Here is a 23,230-nt window from a genome sequence, read left to right as displayed (position 1 = left end):
ATAAATTGAACAAATAAATTTTGGAAAATTTTTAAAATTTTTTTTTGGAAACTTTCGAAAAAACAGTTTTGGATTTTGTTTTTGGAAAATTGTTTTCTGTAAAATTTCTTTTTGGCACATTTTTATTTGAATTTTTGTTTCTTTTTTTTTGGAAAAATTTTTCAACTTTATTTTATTTTAATTTTGTTTTTTTCTTTTTTTATAATTTTAAGTTATTTTGTTTATATTGCATTATAAAATAAATTGAAATATTTTTAACTCAAATTCGTTTAATAATTTTTGTTTAATGTTTACATACTTCTTAAAAATATTTTATTTTTTCATTTGTTCTAGTTTATAATTTTGTGAAATTTTTTCTACCTTTTCCTCCTTTCTTTTTTTTCAAATTACCCACACGCACTATAATTTTATTTGATTTTCCCATAACATTTCATTTTAATCATTTCTTTCTTTTCTTCTTTACTTTCAGCGCTGCTACACGCTGCCCAAGCAATCAATTCTTGTTGTTGCAGCATCAAATAAGGCTCATTGGCCGCAAAAAGGTGAGTAGTAAACGTACTTATATAGTCAAGAGAAAAATTACAAATAATTAACACACACACGCACATGCATGTGTATATGTAATTACGCGCATGCGCACTACCTGCAACCCAACTGGGCGGCTGGTGCAACGCACGTTGCCAGGAAAATATCGAAAAGAAAACTTGAAAAGGTTGTTGCAACCTTCAGTGTGGCGCGCAGCAGGTGTTGATGCCTCACACGTTCGATTGATAGAAATCTAATTATTTATTTTCATTCTTTTTCACACAAAATAAAGCATTTTAAGAGTGTGTGTGTGTGTGTCGGCGCTCGCGGTAATACATGTGAACGCATTGCAGCTGGCCAGCAGCTCATCTACGTCTATTTTGTTTTTGCTTTTTTACACAAAGCACTTAATATATTGGCGCATCAAAGCTCATACCAGCTGCCAGCTGTGCTTGCCACAAACTTTGCTCTGCTGCCCACTCCATGCGCACGCCAGCCAACTATTCAGGCATTTTATGCGGTCACTTTGCCTCTGATCTCGGCAGGTGGCTGTTGTTTCAGACAGTTGCTAGTTGCAACAAAAGGCGGAAGTTGCACATTGCTTAGATGATTACTGCTGTAGCATGCAGCCGCATGCGTGGTGAACTGAAATATTTATATATATGTATGTATATGCATTTATGCTGCTCTCAGCGTGTGTGTGTTTGTCTCAAGCAAATAGAGAGTCTTCAGCGTCTTCATTTATCGCGCCAACAACAGCTTTTAATTACAATTATTAAACACACACACACATTTGCGTCGCACATTCTTCACTTATCGCTTTTTTAACCGCTTGTGTGTGTGTGTGCGTGATTTGTTTTTTCTTACTGCACATAATTGCCATTGTTTGTAATCACGAAATCATTTTCATTTTCAATTTTTCCAACATTCAATTATTTTATCTAACCAAGTGATTTTCTCAAACGCGCTTCACACATACACACACTTACTCAAACATATATGTATATTTAAACGTATACATGCCTGGCCTTTATCAATCAGGGAAGTGTTTTTCTTAAGTGGCAATTTAATATTATTATTAAGTTCTAATTTGTGAGCGCAAAATGCAGGAAAGTCGCAGCAATTCGTGCTAAAGTGTGGCAGCAGCGGAGTTATTATAATAAAATAAGGAAAATTATGCATTTAGGTGCTTGTAGGAAGTATTAGAAAACATAATAATTACATTAGAATGGAATTTGACGGTCTTCTGTTCATCTTTCTCCAAAGAAGTTATGATTGTGACGGCTTTTACAGCCCAGCGGTGCTTGGATTGATAGGTCTCAAATACTTGTTATGCAAAGTACTTAAGGGGCTATAGCCACTTATGAATTTCAAAGCATTAATCGCCTATATATCGAATACAAATATATTTAAAAATATTATACGAAAATTTGGGGTTGATCCGCCAAACAATTTCGGAGATGTAGAATCTATAGCTCCATGCTCTTTCATTATCATCCCAAATTTACACCTTATCTTTATTACTCTGCCATTCATTGATATATACGGCGCTTGAAACACTCAATTTTTCGTGTAAAATTAGCGAAGTTTTAATATTAGAAACCTACTTTTATGGATTTTCACTTTAGAATTTGCACAGTACTGCAGTCCAAACTCATAGCAAACGTCTAATTTTTACAGAGAATATAATAGACATTTTCTTTGAAAGTATATTGGTTATCGATCTCTAGAACTCTGGTTCACTCTTCTGGTACTTCGGTAAAATGACCTAATACCTGATATAGCATTTTTGTATATATTTTAACCCTTAAATGCACTGATGTTTACCACATCTTGAAAAATATATTTCATATTTAGAAATCTGTGCAAAAGTTAGGGGTTTTGAAAGTCCTATAATTAGTTAATTTTTTTTATACATTGCTTTCACAATATTTTTTACAAAATTTTTGTAACATGGCAGTCTAAAGGTTAAATAAATTAACAAAATTTTATAAAAATTAGAAAATTGTATAATAACTGCTTAAACTTGTTTGACATTATTTTCACAATATTTGTTTATGACATAAATAGGTAGTATAAGGGTTATTAAAAAATAATAAAAGTTTATTAATTAGAAAATTTATGTTTTTAGACTAAGTTTTTAGTAACTTCCTTAAATATAAAATTTTGAAACAATATTTTTAATAAAATTTAAAAATAAAAAAATTTGAAATAAAATGGTAGCTTAAGGGTTAAAAATGTTAATGTAAACCTTTTTGTCATTCCTTACAACAAATTTTTATAAAAATGCATTAAAATGCTCGTCTAAGGGTTAAACAATTTACAAAATTTTTGAAATTTCGAAAATTTTTATATTTAAACAAAAATTTAAAATAAATTCTTTGCGCCTTTCAATATTTTTTATAAATATTAAATAAACTGCTAAAGTAAGGGTTAAAAAATTAAATTTTTTAAATTTAGAAAATTGCTATTTTTTGAAAAAAATTTATGTAACATACGTGCATTTACACTTTTTTGGCATTATATTCTGCTTATTTCTTATAAAAATTAAATAAAATGGTAGTCTCAGGGTTAAACAATTTATTACGTTTTTCAAATTTCGAAAATTTCTGTAATTTGACAAAATTTTAAAATAAATACCTTGTGCCTTTTAGTATTATTTTTATAAATATTAAATAAGCTAATAATATAAGGGTTAAAAAATTAAATTTTGTAATTTTAGAAAGTTGCTATTTTTAGAAAACAACTTAAGTAATATCCGTACTTTTAAACCTTTTATGCATTCTTTTCAGCATATTTTTATAAAAATTAATTACAATGGTAGTTTAAGGGTTAAAAATTTGAATTAAAAAACAAATTACAAAATTTTTAAAGTTTTTAACACATTTCTCTTCAGAACATTTTTGATTAAAACTAAACAAACTCGTAGTCTAAAGGTTAACCAATTTATGAAATTTTTGAAATTTCGAAACTTTCTATATTTTGACAAAATTTTAAAATAAATTCCTTGTGTCTTTTTAATTTTTTGTATAAATATTAAACAAACTGGTAATATAAGGGTTAAAAAAATAAAAAAATTTATTTTGGCCTTCTTTTCATCATATTTTTTTAAATTAAATAAAATGGTAGTCCAAGGGTTAAAAATTAAAATAAAAATAAAACAATTTACAAAATTTTTATATTTAAGAAAAATTCAAAGTTTTTAAATTTTTTCTAAATTATTTTGAAAGCACACTTTTGCGCTTGAGTGTAAGGCTCCTCGAAGTCCACTTATAAACTTTCATTACCGCTAATACCTCAGTATATTTACTATAATAAAGCACTCGATGTCTCAATCCAAATGATTTTCTATAAATCATGGTTGATATGCAACGCCTCTGGCACTGTTCAGCTGCCTATTATTTGCAGACTCAAAGGAATTCCACCTTCAATAATGGCCAGTGGCTCAAAGGTCTTTCAAAGCAGCGGAGTACAATAAAAGCAAATACCAATAAAGAAAATAAATATTACTAAAAGCACTCTAGGGCTAGCAATAAAGTAAAAAACTAGAAAGCAAATGCAAAGCTATTAAAGTGCGGCAAATACCTGTACTTATGAAGCAGCAAAAGCAGAAGTTCGCTTAAAAGAAGCAGCAGCAGCATGCCGCATTGTTGCAGCAACTAAGCGACAGCTCCTCGAGCACACAATAAATTTGCGCACATTTATTACAATAACTAAGCAGCAATTCTTAGCCAGGCTGCAATATTTGGTTTGTTGCAAGCTTCATATGATTACATGTGGCACAAACACACACACACTCATATATACATACAAATGTGTCTACCAACAAAAGCTGTCGGCATGCGCTTGCTGTCTCTTTATTTATTATGTTAGGAGCATTTGTATTGCGCGCTTGCTATTTTTAAATGACCACGCAGTACCCTCTAGCCGCCTACCGCCATCTCTGCCCCCGCTCGCATTCGAAATATGCTTTTAATTTCACTCCAACTTGCCGCTACCATCAAAGTCAGCTTGATTTACTATTTTACTAAAGTCACCCAGCTCAGCTGCAGGCGACCGCGTAGCGTCAATGATAGCGCGGCTCTTTTTGCTGGAGCTGAACTTGGTCCCTTTGCTTGATAATTAAAGTGACAGCTGCATTGTGATGCGCGGCGGGCAGTGGCTTTGTCGCTCTCCGCGCTTAACATTGCTTGAAATGACTTTTGGCTTCCTGAATATTGAATAGCGCTGGTATGGTGTCTAATCAGCGCGATCCCTCGAGTACGTACAACAGATATTGTGAAATTCAGATGGCTTAGCGGTCTCCTCAAAACATCAAACACTCTTTTTCGGCTCCGAAAAATAAAAATTTTTCTTACTTTAATCCAAAAATATCCGTTCTCCTTACTTCAAAGTTGATTTTTCATTGATTTTGGATTATTCTTCCTCTTTTATACATTCTCCATTAGAAATTCACGCTGAAATGTTGTTATTTTTAACATATCTTTCATTAGGTTCCAAACCTTATAAAAGCTTGACTCCATTTTTCTTAGACTTTAGCTCTTTTATACTCATTTTGTATTCTGGTCTATTAAAGATGAAAACAGAAGCGGATAGATCGCTGCTTGTAAACTAATACGATCTTATGTATGATTCTCTTCTTCCAATATTATTATTTTCTTAGAGCCCAGAGCCTAAATCTTTCTTCACTTCTTCAGATTATCGTCAGATCACACCCTTTGGTACCCACTTTTTTGAGTTTTCCCAGATTAAAAAAAGGACTACTATACTTTTACTGTCTGATCTTCATACTTCGTGAAGCCAACATCAGTCCAGCGATGTTAATTATTTTATACAGAATTTCGCTGTAAAAATGGTTGTGAACATGGCTAAGTAGGGTTTGATTCCATGATAAGGCCAATATGGAAGAACGATTAACAAATAACCAGCGTATTTCTTAGAGACTTAATGCAAGTCAATACCAAATTAGATATATTAAACTCTGTACTTCAATCGGTTAAAAAACGAACTAAGTTTCTTACTGAATCAGTTCTGTAAACAAATGAAACTTCTGTTGTTATCAAAACGAACATTTACTTCCTGCTAGAGCTCTTATTGACATCAAGTTGACCCTAAACACAAATAAACTCTTTCATGTACATAATCTTGTTTGACCTTGAAAAATTATCACATTTACCAGTTCTCTGTTATTACTTCCGCAAAATGTGTGAAATTATTCTCAAAAAACTCTGATAATTAATCAGGTTAACCCAGCGTGTCCATAAGTCTAATGAATGGCACCTTTGTTAGGATCTAACTGAGGCTTACATTGTTTCCTTAATGCACAAACGCGTTCAAAAAGTCATTGTACCAAGTTCAAATGACGGGGTCTTTTCTATGAGAGTTGGTTGGTTTGGGAATGTTATAATAGAGCAAAAAGTTAATATTGGCTACACATGCTGACGTAAATCCATGAAGCTTTCGAGCTTTTAAAGCTCTGTAAGCTCAATATGTGGTTTCGAAAAGCTGCGGGCACCCTCTATGCATCTTTTTTTTTAATTTTGATCTCGAACTACAAAATTACTTTGAAAATTTAATTTACATAATTTAGCCTAAAAAAATAATAATAATTAATTTAACAATATTTTCTTTTTCTTTTTTTTCTTTCAGGCACTTTGCAAATCAAAGTAAGTTTAAATAACTATTTGAAAATATATATTTTTAATGTTTTCGTAATAAGAACTGCAAATTTTGGTAAATATTACGAATTCTAAACAATTTTCAAAAATAAAATTAATTAAATTTAGTTAATTTAAATTAATTTAAAAATTAAAAAAAAAAAATATTTAATTAAAATTAATTTTTTTTTGTAATAAGCCAAAAATTATTTTTTTATTCCAATGAATATTGAATAAATTAAAAAGAAAATAAACTTAAACTTCCAATTTTTATATTGAAATAAATCCGGTCTAATTTTTTAATTTTTTTAGGGTTGAACGCTTAACATTTTTGTTAAAAGCTTTAAATGATTAAAATAATATTTCAAACTTTCAAATACCGGAAAAATTAATGCAAATTTTAAACCTTCCTTTAATTTTTTGAATTCCATTAAAAAAAAAATTAAATTTATATTTTCCAAATGTTATTTATTTGAATAATGAGAATAATAATATATATTTTTGCAATGAAAATATTACAATTTTATAAATTTAAAACTGAAAAAAAATAACAAAAATTTAAAATTTTTAAAATTTATTTGAATTGGTTTTGAAATGAAAATTAGAAAAAAATAATTTGAATTAATTTTTGAAATGGTTTTGAAATAAAAACTAAAATTTTGAAATGAAAATTTAAATTTTTCAATTAGTTTTTCTTGTTTTTCAAACAAAAGTCTCAAAATTTTATTTTTATTTTTTTGTAAAATGTCTGTCAAAAAAGAATGTGTTACAAAAGTAAAATAAAAATTTTTTTATAAATTATATCTCAATTTTTTTTTTAATTTATAATATTTTAAATTCCATACTGATTTTAATTTTTTTTTAGAAATGTGTCAAAAAAAAATTATGTAAAAAATAATAAAAATGGTTTCATAAATTAAACCTCAATTTTTGTTTTTTTTTGTAACGAGAATCAACATATATTTTATAATGCTCACAACAACAAATATAATTTTCCCTTACAAGAACTTGCAGCCAGAGTCAGAACAGCCAATCACTTCCGTCGCTCGCACTCATGTTCGTGACTTATTTACAAGCAAGCTTCGGCAAGAGAATTCGATTCTGACACAGCTGATCTATTGCTCTTGCTGCTCTGCCGCTGCTGCTGTTTCTGCTACCACTTGTGCAGTTGGCCACCAATCAAATGTCATACGAGCAGATTGCGACTGCTTGACAATGAGTGTCATGAGGCAGCCCAAAAAATGCACAAAAACACCACAAATCGCATGCAGTGGCTTAGTTGGCACTGCTTACCAGCGCACACGCTTGCATGTATTTAACTGCAACTGTATAAGTGTATGTATGTGTGTTTGTTGTAATTTATTTATGTATGCCTGCCAGTCCGCGGCTGATTGAATGCGACTTCCGCGGTCATACATTAATCAGCATAGCCATCGATTGATGACACAAGCGCTAGTTTTTTTTGTTGTGTACTTTTTTGTTTTTGTTTTTTGCTACTGTTCGCTACAGCAGTCCGCTTGACTGACTGTCTGACAGTCGGTTTGGCAGGTAACATGCCAAGCTCGTCAGCACGCCGTAACAATTGATGACATGTGCATGTTGCACGTTTTTGCTGCCAGCCACATAGCCCTCAGTTGCATGCTAAGCTGTGGCCTTGTCCAGTGGACTGTTCTGGAGGAGCAGCAAGTTGCTTAGCGGTGGCACGCCAGCAGTATTGATGCATTGTGCGGTTCGATAGCGATCTGCATATTAGAAAAGCGCACATTTTGTGGCAAGAACGAACTTGCAACACTTTTTTTGTAGTTTTTTGTTTAGAAATTTTACATTTTGCAGCACTGAGGAAACAGTTTGCTGTCATTTCAACTATAAATATTGCTTCTGCTTCCCGCTCTCTCTCGCACTTCAATTTATGAGTAAGTCTTCTGCCATCCCTTGCCACATTTTATTGCTTATGCTAATAATATTTTTAATTTTATCACTTTCGCATCTTAAATTAATGATTTGACTTGAAATTTAAGACATAATATTTTTACAAATCCAAATCAAAAAAAAACTAAATTTTAAAAATTAAATAAAAAAAATGATTTGAGTATATTTTAATATTTATAATATTTTTTCTAAATTTTAAAAAATATTTTGTTAATTATTTAAAAATAGTTTCTTAATTTTTTTAAACTAAAATTTTTCTAAAATTTAAAAATAATTTTTTTTTAATTTTTTAATAGTTTTTAATATTTATAATATTTTGTCTAAATTAAAATTTTTTTAAATTAAAAATTAATTTAAAAAAAAATTATTTTTTTAATTTGAAAAAAAAATTCCTTCAATTTTTACAATCATATATCACGAATTTGAAGCACTTTTCACTTTAAAAGTAATGATCTGGCTTGCAGTATAAGAGTATATTTTACAATACCTTTTTTTTAATTTTTGGTAAATTTAAAATTTTTTAAAATTTTTTTAATTAAACTTTTTTTATTTTTTTATTATTTTATAAAATATTATGAACTTGAAGCACTTTCCAAAACTTTTTTAGTCTTTTTGCTCGCTATTTATTGCACTGCATCAGCAGTCCTCAATAGATGCGCATAAATTTGAATTTTCTCTAGTCAAACGCACATCGATTGATTGCCTGTCTTGGCGCATATGCATTTAAGTTCTAGTAAAAACGGTAGCAAAGTAAATGGGCCTAACGAGCAACAAGGACAATTGTAATAAATTGACGTAGCAACTTGAAAATGACAAAAAACAACAATAATGACAACAAGCAAATATGTTCCACAGTTAACAAAAGACTTAAGCAACGAACTCGTTGTCTTGACAGTGTTTCATGAGGTTATACAATGTGTGTTAAAAATCATGTATAAAAATATTTCTTAAAATCAATTCACCATTGCAGTTTCCATGTATTTTTTTATATTTTTCGCATATGTGATATTTTTCGATCACTTGATGTTTCATCATATGATATTTTTCCTTACGAAAATGCGCCCAAAACTAAGCGAAACTGTTGTGATTTGTGCAAAATAAGCTGAAATATACATTGTAAATACAATTTTTTAGTTATTTAAGTTCAATTAATAGCATGTGATAATCTCATGATCTGCAAGCTTTATATAGTATTTCGTATTAAAATCTCACATTCAGCACCTCAAATGCACGCTTATATTTTATTATGATAAAATTTTGCTTTAATAATAATATTTAGCGCGCATTTGTGTTACGTTGTCTATCATGTGATAATCATATGATCTTCGGAGTAAGCTTCTGGAGCTGAAACGCAACAGCAGCTCGTCATATTTACATTTTCCTTGTAATGTATTAAAATAAAGCGTTTTAAAACTTATAAATATTGCTGTAAATTTGTTTTTAAACTCACGTGATAATCGCAACGAGCTTAATTGCTTGTGCTGAAACATCACATCTGAATATCCTATTAATATAGGTTGTGAAAATATTTAAATATGGTGCTTTTAAAGCTTTTAAATGTTACTGTACATTTGTTTTAAATATCACGTGAACATCACATGATCTTGTGGTTTACTTTTCGGTACTAAAATGTCATATTAGCGCCTCAAACGCACTTAAAATGTATTGTACGCTCAAGTATTGCTTTTTTTAATGTTTTTTCTTATGAAATTAATATCACGTGATGATCATATGATCTACCGACTTGTTTTTTTGCATTCAAATATCACATCAGCACATCACTAGCACAGACCTGTCAGCTTACAATACTAATATTCGATTAGTAATGCTTTTATAAACCAATATTTCTTCTTTTTAAACATCATTTGACAATCACATGATGCCTTTTATACTATTCAAGCCAAGATGTCTGCGTTTTGACACACTGCGCAATACACCAGTTTCTGTACTAAGCACTGCGCATCGAAAACAAATTACCAACTATGCTCTGCACTCTTATTGTTGTAGTTGCTTGCAATTTTTTACGCTTTCAAGCTTGTTGCAACATTGCACTTCAATTGCTGATATTTTCTGTCTCGCTGCTTGTTAATTTTGTAGGCTATTATTATTGCTATTGTTGTTCATGCTCCCTACTGTAGGCATGCTTGTTCGAAATTTTTCATTTTTACATTCATGTGTTGCTTGCAACACGCACAATTGCTGCTTTAACACCTCAATTTGCAGCTAATGACAATGCTGCGCCATAAGGCATAAGAAATAAAGCAAAACACAGCAACAACAACTAAAACAAAGTCAGACAGGAGGAATTGGCAAATTAAAGCGAGTTGCGTATGCAAAGAGGTAGATCGAAATAATAGCATACATCGAACGTGTGTATGTGTGTATGCAAAATCACAACAAGCATCTCAGCTGCGCAAACAACGGCTCCGCATACCTCAGCGCATAGCGATATGTGGCTGTGGCTGTAGCCGGTAGTGTGGCTGTTGTATGTTGCACACGCATGCTGCTGTGGCAGGTAGCAAATATTTAAATAAGCGCTGTTGCATGGTAATGAATCATCTGTGTGGCAACAATACGTAGGAGTGCGCTGGCACTCAATGCATACAGGCGTCCGCATGTGAGTGTGTGCCTGTGTGGCAGCTGTCATTTACAGGCATCTGCAACATGCAGCGAGCAACAGCGTTTCGAAATGCAACAGCTAAAATGCTTTTGTTATTGTTGTTGTTGCAGCTGTTAGTGTTATATGTGAAAAGTAGTTGTTGTTTGTTGCTACTTTTGTTGTTGCAGCTGTTATTGTTGTTTTTGTGCTGATTTTGATGTAATTTTGTTGTTGTTATTTTTGTTTCTTGTGGTTATTGTTGTTGCTTGTTTTGCCAACATTCAAGCAATGACAAACTTATCTGCCACTGTGACATGTAGCCAGCGAACGACAACAACAACAAGCCTCAATATAATACAACAAAAACCAGCGTGCATGCTGTTCTAGCTTCTAAAACCAGTAACAACAACAATAACAGCCGCAAAAAAATGTAAAATGTAAATTTCTGCATGCAAATGCAAAATGTTGCTAAGCAAATATTTGCTGCTGAAGACATCGGAATGTTGCTGTTTGCTTAGTTGCTTGTTTCGCTGGCTGATTTTAGTTGTTCTTCTTCCTCTTCTTGGCAAATAAACAAATGCTAACTGCCATACATAGCTTGATCTATGAAGAAGATGTATGGGACATTCTAGTCATATTAAGCCGACTAAAAAACGAACGCAGAAGATCTGATGACCGAAGAGCAACGAAACTGTAGCTAAAAATCTTAGTAGAGGTGCGTTGGGGAGACAAAAGAGCTCAGAAACTGAAAAAAAGTTCCAAAACTGAAGAAATTAAGCTTATATTAGTTGATCCCGCTGGCTAAGCGCCTAAAAGTAGATTAGTGTGAAATAAAATATACGTATGACAGGGACTCCAAAGCTCGTTTGAGCTTCAGTCATCGCCACACTGAAGCTGAAGATTTGAAAATGAAGAGGCTATAATGTGAGCCTAGATATTCAAAATCAGAGATCTGTTATAAAAGCTCTGGTAGCTTAAAAGCTTAAGTCAAAGTTTAAAAGCTAGTCTACTGAAATACAAGGTTCGAATTAGAAGTTTAATATTAAAAAACCTATGGAAAAAGCTGTGAGTATAAAAAGCTTTATTTACAATGGCTTAAACTCCAAAAAAGCTTCATAAAGCTCAAATAAGTTTAACGGCCGGTTGCAAAGAATAAAAGCTAAAGTACTAAAAAAACTTTTTTAGAAGCAAAAAAAACCGAAAAAAACAGTCTTTAGAAGCAAAAAAGCTCTGAAGGAGAATAGCTAACTTTCATGCATTTAAAAGTTTCCAACTTTGACTGGAATATTGAAATTAAGGATGGAAGTAAGAGAACTCGAACTGAATAACTGAAGTTAAAAGCTCAAAAAAGCTCTTAATCTTAGAAAGGCAGCTGAGGATATGAACTTGTGAAACAGAAGCTCACATATACGAACCAACATTGATTTATCATGCTGAAGATCGATGTTCCTTACTCATTTGACTCATAGATTCGCATGCCAAAAGACTTTAACATTTTTTTTATGATTTTTTCCACCAACAACAATAATAGCATATGCAATACCAATCGATTTGCCACACCATTGCACTGGCCTGGCAGATTTTGTCACGCATAATAGCTGACATTGATTGAGAGCGCTATTTACCACAAGCAGGCATTTGAAGGGAACTCAAAAGAATTAAATAAAAAAGCTCAAGAAGCAAAAAATCAAACAAATATGCAGCAAAATGGCAGCAAAAGCACCTTAAAATAGCATAAGCTATTGCAGCAACACTTGCGAGACATTTCCAAGCCGACAAGCGTCTGAAATTGCATTATTTCCGCTGCATGCCACATGTTGGGGCAAGCAAAAATACCAATAATCAGTATAATAATAGTAAAATTCTCGCATAGCAAACACTAATTGCCAGCATTGGACGTCAGCCACACGGCCACAACTGCCACAAGCAGTTTAACTAATGATGCATCAACCAATAGCATTTATGCCACATGCAACATACCATATTTACGCACATATATCAGCGCAATAAAGAGTCGAGACTTGTTGCACATGCAGCTGTGAAGCTTAAATAGTTTATTTGCGAACAAAGGAGGCACACACACACACACATACATATGTATATACTTATGCTTTGTGTTGTTGTGCGCCATTTGGCATTAATAAAAAGGCGCCAGCGCACGATTAGCTAGCACACGCTCGTGCGTGGTCTCCCTACCCTTTGTGGCACTACACGACAGCATTTAACACCGCGTCCCTAGCCCCTCTACCCGTTCAATAGTCTTTTTGACTCTATGTGTCTAATTGTGTGCCCAGCAGCGTGTTGCTAGAAAATTTATGCGTGCCACATAAAGTGCGCTCGTTAGGGCCAAAAAGCCCTTTTTATTGCCAACAACAAGCGGCAATAAAATAACCAAGGCAACAACAACAACGTATAATGCAAACGCCATATATCAAAGCAGATGCTGTGCAACATTTTTGCATTCGTTTTTTCGTGCAACATTTGCTACCATTAGTAGCTGTCTCTGTAGTTGTACAACACTCCTGCCAATATCCCACGTTAGTATGTTTGTATATGTGTGTATAATTAAATGCTGTGCGCTTATTTGATAAAAGTTGCCATATTAAAGTCACGAATTCGCCATAAAATTCATGCGGCAAGTTGCCATGTTTGCACACTTAGACATTTATATGTGTAAGAGATATCATAATGTGGCGTTGTTGTTGTTTGTTGTAGCTTGTTGCGACCGACAATTAAGTTTGGCAGTTGTAGTGTCCACTAACCGACACTTTTATGGTAGTTGGGTACATGAGCGCGACTCGCAAAATAAATTCTAATGATGTGGCAGTGAAGATGGTAAATAGAAAAGGGAAAATAATGTTTTCTAGATTACATGACAGTAAAAAAAATTTTAAAAAATCTTTTTTATATTACTTCATTTCTTTCAAGGAATGCAGCTTTTCAGCTCTAAAACACATCAAAAATATTTGTGGCAATCATATTATGCTTAAAAAATACAAACCTTTGAATATTAGCAAATTTTAAGACATAAAAAAAATATTTGTACCAACACATTTTTGCTTAAAAAATTAATTTATTTTAAAAAAATGCATGGCAACCCTATTCGTAAATTTAATTTTTAATTAAGTATTTTTAAATATTTCTGGCTGTCATATTAAAAATGTATAAATTTTTTCCGAAATGTATATGGCAATCCTGTTTGAAAATTTTTTTTGTAAATTATCAAAAATTGTTATATTAATGATTTATGTTTAAAATTTGTATGGCAACCCTACTGGTTGATTTTATGTTAAAATAAAATATTTTTAACTTTTTATGGTAACCTTGTTTTGTTAATTGATATTTGTGGTAACCTTATTTTGCTATTTTTTTTTCAAATATTATACATGGCAACCCTGTTCACAAATTTTTTAAATTAAATTGAAAATTTTTTTAATATATTGCACTGTGCTACGCTGTTCAGTTTCGATTTATAAAATTGTTCTAAATAAAAAACAAAAAATAAAAATTTGTTTGGTAACCCTATTCCTCAGATAGTGAGGGGAAACGTATTTTAATTTAATTTATTTTTTCATTACAAATTGTTTTAAAATTAAACATTTTCATATGTTTGCGATAACCCTGTTTTGCAAATATTATTTTTTTTTTCAAAATTTATATGGTCACCCTGTACGCAAATTTCCCTTCAAATTCAAAGTTTTAAATATTTTGCCCGTGCTACACCATTCAGCTTCGAAATCGAAGCTAAAATTGTTTTAAATAAAAAAATTTTAAATTTATATGGCAACCCTATTTCTCGTTTAATCATTCGCAAACTTTTTTACTATAATATTATATTTTCGTTAAAAATTGTGCTTAAATGCAAAATAATTTGTATTTGCTCAATATGGCAACACTATTTTTCTTTCCATCTTTATTTAACCCAAAAATATACTTCTAAATGTACCACACTATATAGCTTTCTAACTTAATTTACGTTTCAGTTGAAAAGCACTTTAAAAAAATTTAAAAGTCATTGGCAACTCTATGCCGATTTTTTTCGCAATTTTGAATATATATTTAATGTTTGATTTTGGAATAGCAACTATTTTCGGAAATATTCTGTAATAAATATTAAAAATATTAAGTGGCAACTCTGTTCGTGATTTTATTTTTTTTTATACGTCCCACTTTTTTTTCTATTTACGTTAAAAAAATTAAACTTTAAAAATTATATTAAGTGGCAACTCTATTCGTGTGTTTAATTTTTTTTTACTTCAAACCTTTGTTTTCTGTTTTTCAATATTTCAGGAGCTTTTATCACTCACGCCAAATAAATTTTTTATCTTTATAATTTTTTTAATATCTATCCAATTTTTTTTTTAATTTTTCTTAATTTTGTTTCCAATGAAAACTCAAATTTTTCTTGTACAATTGTATGTGTACATCGATTCGCAACCCAATTGCAAGCACTCTGACAAACCCACAACCACGCCACCGTCCCACTTGCCACATACCAACTCGTTTGCAGTGAACTTGCAACGTTTGTGGCACATGCAATCAGTAGCCGAAACAAAGGAAAAGTAGTTAGCTAGCAGCAACTTAAGTGGAACTAGAAGCTGCACACACTCACAATGTCCGGCATTGCACAGTTGGCATGGAGTCGCATTGTGGCAGCGCGCTTTGTTCTTGTTGTCGACTCGCAATGGCCATTGTGGCCAGTGAAGCGGCAAAGTGGTAAAACTAGTGGTCAACACCAACTAGCAAGTTGCCGTGCAGTTTTTCTTAACTCGTTTGTTGTGTTCTATTTGTTAATGCTTGTGTGTGTGTGTATGTGTGTATGTGAGATGGAAAGAAATGAGCACTGGTGTCGCTAAAAATAAGAATTGACGACAAAAAATCATGAAATCAATATTTTTTTTTTAATTTTTTACATTTTCTCCACTTTTCCTGTCAATTTTTATTTTCTATTTTGCCTCTTTGTCACCAGCATTCAATCTCTGAGCGTTCAGTTCTAGTTTCTGATACCATGTAGTGGTGTTAAACCCCCCCTCTGTCTTCTGCTTTATTTATTCCCATTGCCAGCAAGCATTTTCTAACTGTTCACCGCTGAGTGACCAGCCGAAGCTTCTTGCTGGCATCGGCAGCAACACCGGAAGAACGCCTATTACTGCACATATATTTATATGTGTGAATGTGTTTTTGTTTTTTTACCGCGAAGTTGTATTTTTCATACAATATTTGCTATGGTAGATATATGACGGCACTTGTAGAAACCTAAAGCAGAAAACAACTATGAAATATTTGGAGAAAAGTTAACTTCTCTTATGGCATGAGGTCTAAAATTGAAAATACTTTAGTACAAGTAGTATGAAGATATCACATTTTAGGCTTACAGTATATTTTTTTATAAAACCCCTAAATGTGGGCTACGTTTTCCTACAAAATTCCTGCAACCTATAAAACGTTGCCTACATTAAGGGGAATTTTATTTTGTTTAAGAATATGGAGTATATTAACAAGCATTTTTTTTATACGTGCTTCGTCGATATGTTTCAGAAATTTCAAATATAACTTATTCTCTTTGATTAGGAATATACCGTGATTGAAATATGATTGGAATGGAGCATTATCTATATGATTTATTTTTTTCAAACTCCAATCACTGTATATTTATAATCAAAGATAATACAAAAATAGTGGCACATAAACTAAACACAAGAGAAACCTTTAGAACAATAAATAGAATTAATGAACATGAAAATATAAACAGTCTCATGTTAGTCTTAAATCACTGGAACCCTAAATGTAGGCAACGATTTTATTTCAACTGTTTTAAAAAAGATAGTGTGGTAGATATATTAAGAAAGAGAGTTGTTTCAACAACGTGGCATATTTTCCTTCAAGTTTTCAAATTTAAAATATTTTTAAAAAATTTTATGTTTCAAAAATTAAAAAAAATATATAAAAAAATAGAAATAATATTAAAAAACATAGTAAATTTTAAAACAAAATTAAAAAAATTATGCAAAAACACATAATTTAAAAAAAAAATGTAAATATTATTTTAAGAAATTTTTTTTATAACCAAAGTAAAAAATAATTGTTTTAGGTAAATTTAAAAATAGAAAAAAAAAACAGAAATGTTTAGAAAATTTTGAAATAATATTAATCCAACATAATTTTTAAAATTTTAGAAAAACTCTCTAAAAAACTATTTAAAAAAATTTAATATAATTTACAACAAATTATTATTATTATTGCATTATTTTTCTAATTTATTAGTATTTTTTAACTGAATTCAAAGCAATTTAGAAAGAAAATAACATTTAATTACTGAAAAAATTTCAAAAAAAAGTTTAAATAAAATTTAAAAATATTATTTTAAGAAAATTTTGCTATAATAAAAAAATTGTAGTTTTAGAAAAATATATAGTTAAAAAAAATGTTTAGGAAATTCCGAAATAATATAAAAACAACAAAATTTTTAGAAAATTTAGAAAAATTATTCAAAAAAACTAAATATAGTTTACGATAAATCCTTTGTATTTCTTTCCCTTTGAATTGTTTAGTATTTTCTCAATTTAAAAACTGAATTTTGAGCAGTTTAAAAAGAAGCAACATTTAATTACTCAAAAATATTTCATAGGAAAATTTTCTAAAAAAACTTTCTCCAGTGTTAAGTAATTACCCACACAGCTTTTAGTGCATTATGCACGTGCAGCAACGTAAACGTAAACAAAAATTAGAAAAGAAATTAAAAGTTACTTACATATGGATGTCACATAATTAATCAGATAACGGTGCAAGCAGATACAACATGAACCTAAACAAAAAAAATTTACTTACATATATTTAAAAATAATTTTTTAAATTTACATATGTACATATATTTTCTAACAGAAAATTTAAGAAATATTTATAATTTTAAAATATCTGAAAAAATTATACTTTTATAATTTTTATTGCTTGAACTTTGAGAATTATAATATATATAAACAAATAAAAATTATTTAAAAATTTTAAAAAACAAATTAATTAAAAAATTTAAAATGAAAAACAAAAATATGTTAACATATTTTTAAATAAAAAAGGTTTTATTTTAAATTTTTTAATTTTTAATTAATAAATAAATTTATTTATTTAGTTTTAATTTTTATTAGTTTTGTATTAAAAATACTTTTTTAATTTTTAATTAATTAATTAATTTTTTTTTTTTTCAATTTTAATTTTTGTTTTCAATATGAAAAGCTTTTATATGTTTTTTATACATAAAAATATTTATTTTAATTTTAATTTAATTAATTAGTTTAGTTAATTATTTTAAATTTAATTTTTGTTTTTAATATGAAAAGGTTTTATATATTTTTTATACATAAAAATATTTTTTTAATTTTCATTTAATTAATTTTTTTTTAATTTTAAATTTTTGTCTTTAATATAAAAACTAATATAAAAGTTTTAATTTTTAATTAATTAATTATTTTAATTTATTTTTTAATTTTAATTTTTAATATAATTTTATAATTTTCATTTGTAATATAAAAATTAAAATGAAAAAATATGCTGAAAATTATTAAAGTGCTTTAATGCGATTAATGAAAAAAATCACAAAAAAAGCAACAACAGTAAATATTCGAAATTGCTGTGAAATCGACAGCAAATAACTTAAACAAAATCACGTAAAACCCATTGAAATGTTATACAAATGAAGCAAAGATAAGACACCGAAAACTAAGGCAAATAAGCTATAAAAATAGAAAACAAATAAAAAAGACAACAACAACAATAAAGCAATAGCAACAGCGCTTCATTAGACTGATTGAATGAGTGATTGCATAGAAGACAGACATAATCAAATCATTAACGGTAACACCGTTCCAACCGTCGACGCATGCAGCTTAATTTATTGAGAGACAGGAAATGAAAGTGGCAAAGCTTAAAGCTTTCATTTCAGATTTTAAGCAGATGATAACAAATGTTTTGCTGTGGCTTTAATTATTTATGGCACATATGTATGCATGTGTGTATGGTATATTCGTTAAAATTGATTAACGGCAGCTTAATGACTTAGACTTATTGACTTCTTCATTAGATATTAAAATATTGTAAATTTCACTCATTTAAATAAGAAAAAAAAAATATTTCATATAAAACTTATATGATTTTGGAAAAAAATTTTAATGTTTCTGTAAAATGATAAAAGTATTTATAATTAAAAAAATTAAATTTACTTATATTAAAAAAAAAAATCTTAAAAAAAATTGAATTAAATGAAAATAATAATAATAAATTTTATTTAATTTTTTTACAGTAAATTATTGAAATTTTTTCGCAACTATGCAAGGCAAGACATATTTGAAAATTCTAATAATTTTCTGAAAAATTTATTTTTTTTCAACTGAAGTAAAGACAAATTTGCCAAAAAAAAAATGTGAAAAACTATATGAAATTTTAAAAATTAAAAGCGGTTGTGGGTTTCGCTTTTTAAATCTTAAAAAAAAAATATTTTTTTTTTTTAATTTTTTAATTTTAATCTTTTTAATTTTCTTAATTTTTTTCTTTTTTAATTTTTTTTTTATTTCATAAATAATACAATATTTGTAGCACTTTACTTCAAAATTTTCGATAACTAAATCATTTCTCCTCCCTTCCTCACTTTTTTTTACCGAGGTGCATCCTAGAAATCATTTTTATTATTTTTTCTTCTTCCACTCTTTCGCTTGACTGATTTTCGTTCACAGTAAAGTTTGTTTAGCAACTTAATCCCGCGCTACTTATATTTTCCAACTTGTTTGCTGTTTTGTCTTCGCTTTAGCTCATCACCTGCTTATCGCTTACTTCTTTTCCGCTTGTCAGCTGTCACCGCCTCATTGTAAACCGGTCAGTATTAACCCACTTTTTAAAGCGCGTTCTGCCGGATAAGCATTACTTAAGCGTTAAGTGGAAGATTAGTTGCTGATATGTTGGACTGACATATATTGTTTTTTTTTCTTTAATTCTTGGTTTAGAACGATTTGTATTGGAAAATTTTAGATATATAAATAAAAAAATTTAAACAATTTCATATAAATTACTAAACAAAATAAACATATATAAAATATGAAAAAATAATATTTTACAAATTGCTAAGCAATATATAAGCAAAAAAAATCCAAAATTAAAAAAAAAATATTTACATAAAAAAATATCAATATAAAAATAGCGAAACAAAAAATCAAATTTTTAAATTTCATATAGTTTTTCACATTTTCTCTTTTTTTGAAAAATTTCTTTTCACTTTAAAAAAATTAAGTTTTTCAGAAAATTATTGAAATTTTAAAATATGTCTTGACTTGCAAAGTAGTGAACTCAATAATTTACTGTTAAAAAAAAATCTTTTTAATTTTTAGTTTAATTCAAATTCAACTTTTTAATTTTTTTAAATTTATTCAAATTGATTATTTTAATTTAATTTAAATTTTTAATTTTTTTAAATTTATTTAATAAAATTTTTTTCTGCAATAAAAACAGAAATGTAAAAAGCACAAAAATGCCATCAATTTTATAATTTAATTATAATTAAATTTATTTTTTAAGTTTTTTAAATTTATTTTAAATTTTTAAAATTTATTTAATTCGAATTTTTTTCCTGCAACAAAAATTCAAAAGCAAAAAGCATAAAAACGCCACCAAAAATTTTTAATTTAATTTTTTTTTTGTAATTTTTTTGTAACTTTTTATCTACACTTTTTCTGCAATAAAAATTCAAATGCGCCAAAAAGCACAAAATACGCCACCCAAACCCCATCAACTACCTGCATGTTTGCAAAAATTTGCATTTCACGCCCGCGCATGTTACCAGCAACGCCAGCAGAAACACCGCCGAAACAACAATAATGACACTAACAATAACAACTGCACACCTCAACTACTACTACTAGCAGTGCTGTTATCTGCCAGCCACAAATGTTGTTGAAAAAGGAAAAAACCACCGCCAAACAAGTACCGCAGGTACTACTTATTGTGGTAGTTTTGTAGTTGTTGTTGCCCTTTGGTCGTGCCATACATGTTTTATCGCGACTGTTTAGTTTGCATTTATTGCCACTAAAAGGCGTCCTGTACACCAATACGCCCAGCTTGTCACTTATACATTGCCCGACAATGTGAAACAAAAGACTTAAGCACCGAACTCGATCGCTTGTACTTTTGCCACTGTATGTCTGTAGCGCCAATGCAACTATAAACAATGTCAAGCGTAGTTGGGTAAAAGTGTTTTGCTGCACGATGTGACTTAGTGGCAAATAGCACAAGTGAAACAAGGCAACACAGTGACAACAACAAAAAAATCAACAACAACTCTAGTAGTTAGCGTTGTGTTAGGAATACATATCTAACAAGAGAAAAGCTACTGCGCTGGCATAGAAAAGTGAACTTTTTGTTGCTTTCATGAGCTTAGACTTGAAAATATGTTTTTAATTAAAGAAAAATAAAAAAATTTGGAAAAATTAAAATAGTTTTGTTTCAAAAATTAATGAAAAAAATTGTGGCGTGTTAAACAAATATAAAAAATTATGACAAATTGTTCTAAATAAAATATTTAATTATTATATTTGTTAAATGTGTTTTTTTCAATGTTTTTTTTTAATATTTTTTTATATTTTTTCTTCTAAATATGTAATTTTTTTAATAAAAGGATTGTATGAAATTATAAAAAAGTTTAACATTTCTTTTTAGAAATTTTCATTTCGTAATTTATTTTTTTTTGTTTAATTATTATATTTGTTAAATTTTGTTTTCAATATTTTTTTTATATTTTTTTCTAAATATTTTATTTTTTTCATAAAAAAATTGTATGAAATTATAAAAAAGTATAACATTTTTTTTTAGAAATTTTAATTTCGTAATTAATTTTTTTTTTCAAAATTTATTGTTATATATAAAAAAAATCATAGTAATAACATCAAAAAAATAATGTCTGGTTGAAAAAATCGTTTTTTTTTTCTATTGAGAAAGTTAAACTGTTTAAATTTCTTAAAGGAAAAATTTATTTTTAACTTTTTTTAATAAAAAAATTGTTGTTTTATTTATTCTTATTTTTAAAAGTAATTTTGGAATTTAAAAAACTTAAAAATATTGAAAATTTAAACATTTTTGGCTCAAAATATTTTAATAAAAAAACTGTAATAAAAACAATTTTATAAAAAAATAATTTTAAAAATAATAAAAAATAATTTAAGCTTAAAATATTTTAATTAAAAATATTTTGTGAAAAAAATATATATAATAATAAAAAAGTATTTAAAAAAAATTTAAATAAAAAATTATTAAAAAAATATTAAAATTTTTTTCAACGTTTTATAAAATTATAGTCAACAGAAAGCGATTTCCAATAGTTTCCTTAATTATTTTGCTTTTTTTTGGCATGTTGCAGCAAAGCGTGCACTAAAGAAGTGAAAAACTTAAAAGCTAGATGCCCTCACATTAGCGCACGTAGACGAAAACAACAACAAAAAAATAAATGCACTGCAATAAAGTGAGAAAAATAGGAAAACTGGCATTAGAGTTCCCAAACAATGGTCAACAACGAAGCTGTGCTGTTCTGCGCCGCTGTGGCGGCAATAACTAACCAACCGCATGCGGTGTTGCAAAGCGATAAATGTAGCAAACTTACAACGAACGAAACCCAACTAAGCATCAATATACACAAATACACATAGCATATTATATATATACCCACGTGTATGTGTATATACATATGTACATATATACATATATATGTATATATGAGAGTATCGACGACTCTTCGCCCAGCGGCTTGCTAGCGCTCAGCAATGCAGTTAGACAGCGTATTTACTATTATTGTGGAGGTTGTTGTTTTTTTTTTGTTTTTGTTGCAAGTATTCCATTTGGAAGCATTGTTACCATTATGTGCTGTTGCTGTGTTTGTGCAGTTGTTGTATTGTTGTTTCCGTTGTTGTTAGAAATATTTTAACAAGCCACAGCGTTGTTTATGACACCAATGAAGCATAAAGTAGTCGAGTCGGCGAGCGCATAAATAAAATTTATGGTTGCAGCAATTGTAGCAGGAGTTGAACGACTGTCGGCCGAGGCATGTTGGTGAAGTGGAAAGAAAATATTTTATTTTTTTAGCAAAATTTTAAAAATTGCATTTTTAGTAGAAAAATAAACTTTTCTTAGAATAACGTCAACAATTTTTATAATATTCTTCTTTAAATTAAAATTTTTTATATGAAAATTTATATTTTTAAAAAGCTTTTGAAAAAGTAAAAAAACTAATTAAAACATCAAAAATAAAAACTGCTTATTTTTATAAAATTTAAAACAAATTCTTTAATTTATTTACCTGATTTTTATTTCAAAATTTCAAACTTAAACTTTTTAAATTAAATTTCTAAAAACTAAACTTTTTGTTCAAAAGTTTTGATTTTTATAATATAACAATAAATAATATTTTGAAAAATTAAAAAAATAAATTTTAAATAAAAAAAAAATTATATTTTATTGAAAATGTTTATATTTTATTTTTATTTCTAAACAA

At 28.8% G+C, this 23,230-nt stretch overlaps 1 protein-coding gene across 1 annotated transcript in view; it reads left to right on the top strand.

Annotated features, from left to right (window-relative positions):
• Positions 1-529: 529 nt before the first annotated feature.
• LOC126760600 (uncharacterized) overlaps positions 530-23,230 on the top strand; it is a 43,804-nt gene continuing 21,103 nt past the window's right edge. Inside the window, exons 1-2 of the mRNA XM_050476354.1 lie at positions 530-542; positions 6,175-6,191. The gene's annotated coding sequence lies outside the window, so the exon portion shown is untranslated. The remainder of the gene's footprint in view (positions 543-6,174; positions 6,192-23,230) is intronic.

This window comes from Bactrocera neohumeralis, chromosome 5 (genome assembly GCF_024586455.1).
Source record: "Bactrocera neohumeralis isolate Rockhampton chromosome 5, APGP_CSIRO_Bneo_wtdbg2-racon-allhic-juicebox.fasta_v2, whole genome shotgun sequence".
Classification (NCBI taxonomy): Eukaryota; Metazoa; Arthropoda; class Insecta; order Diptera; family Tephritidae; genus Bactrocera; species Bactrocera neohumeralis.
The sequence above is the reverse complement of the archived record's forward strand: the minus strand, read 5'-3'. Positions and strand labels throughout refer to the sequence as shown.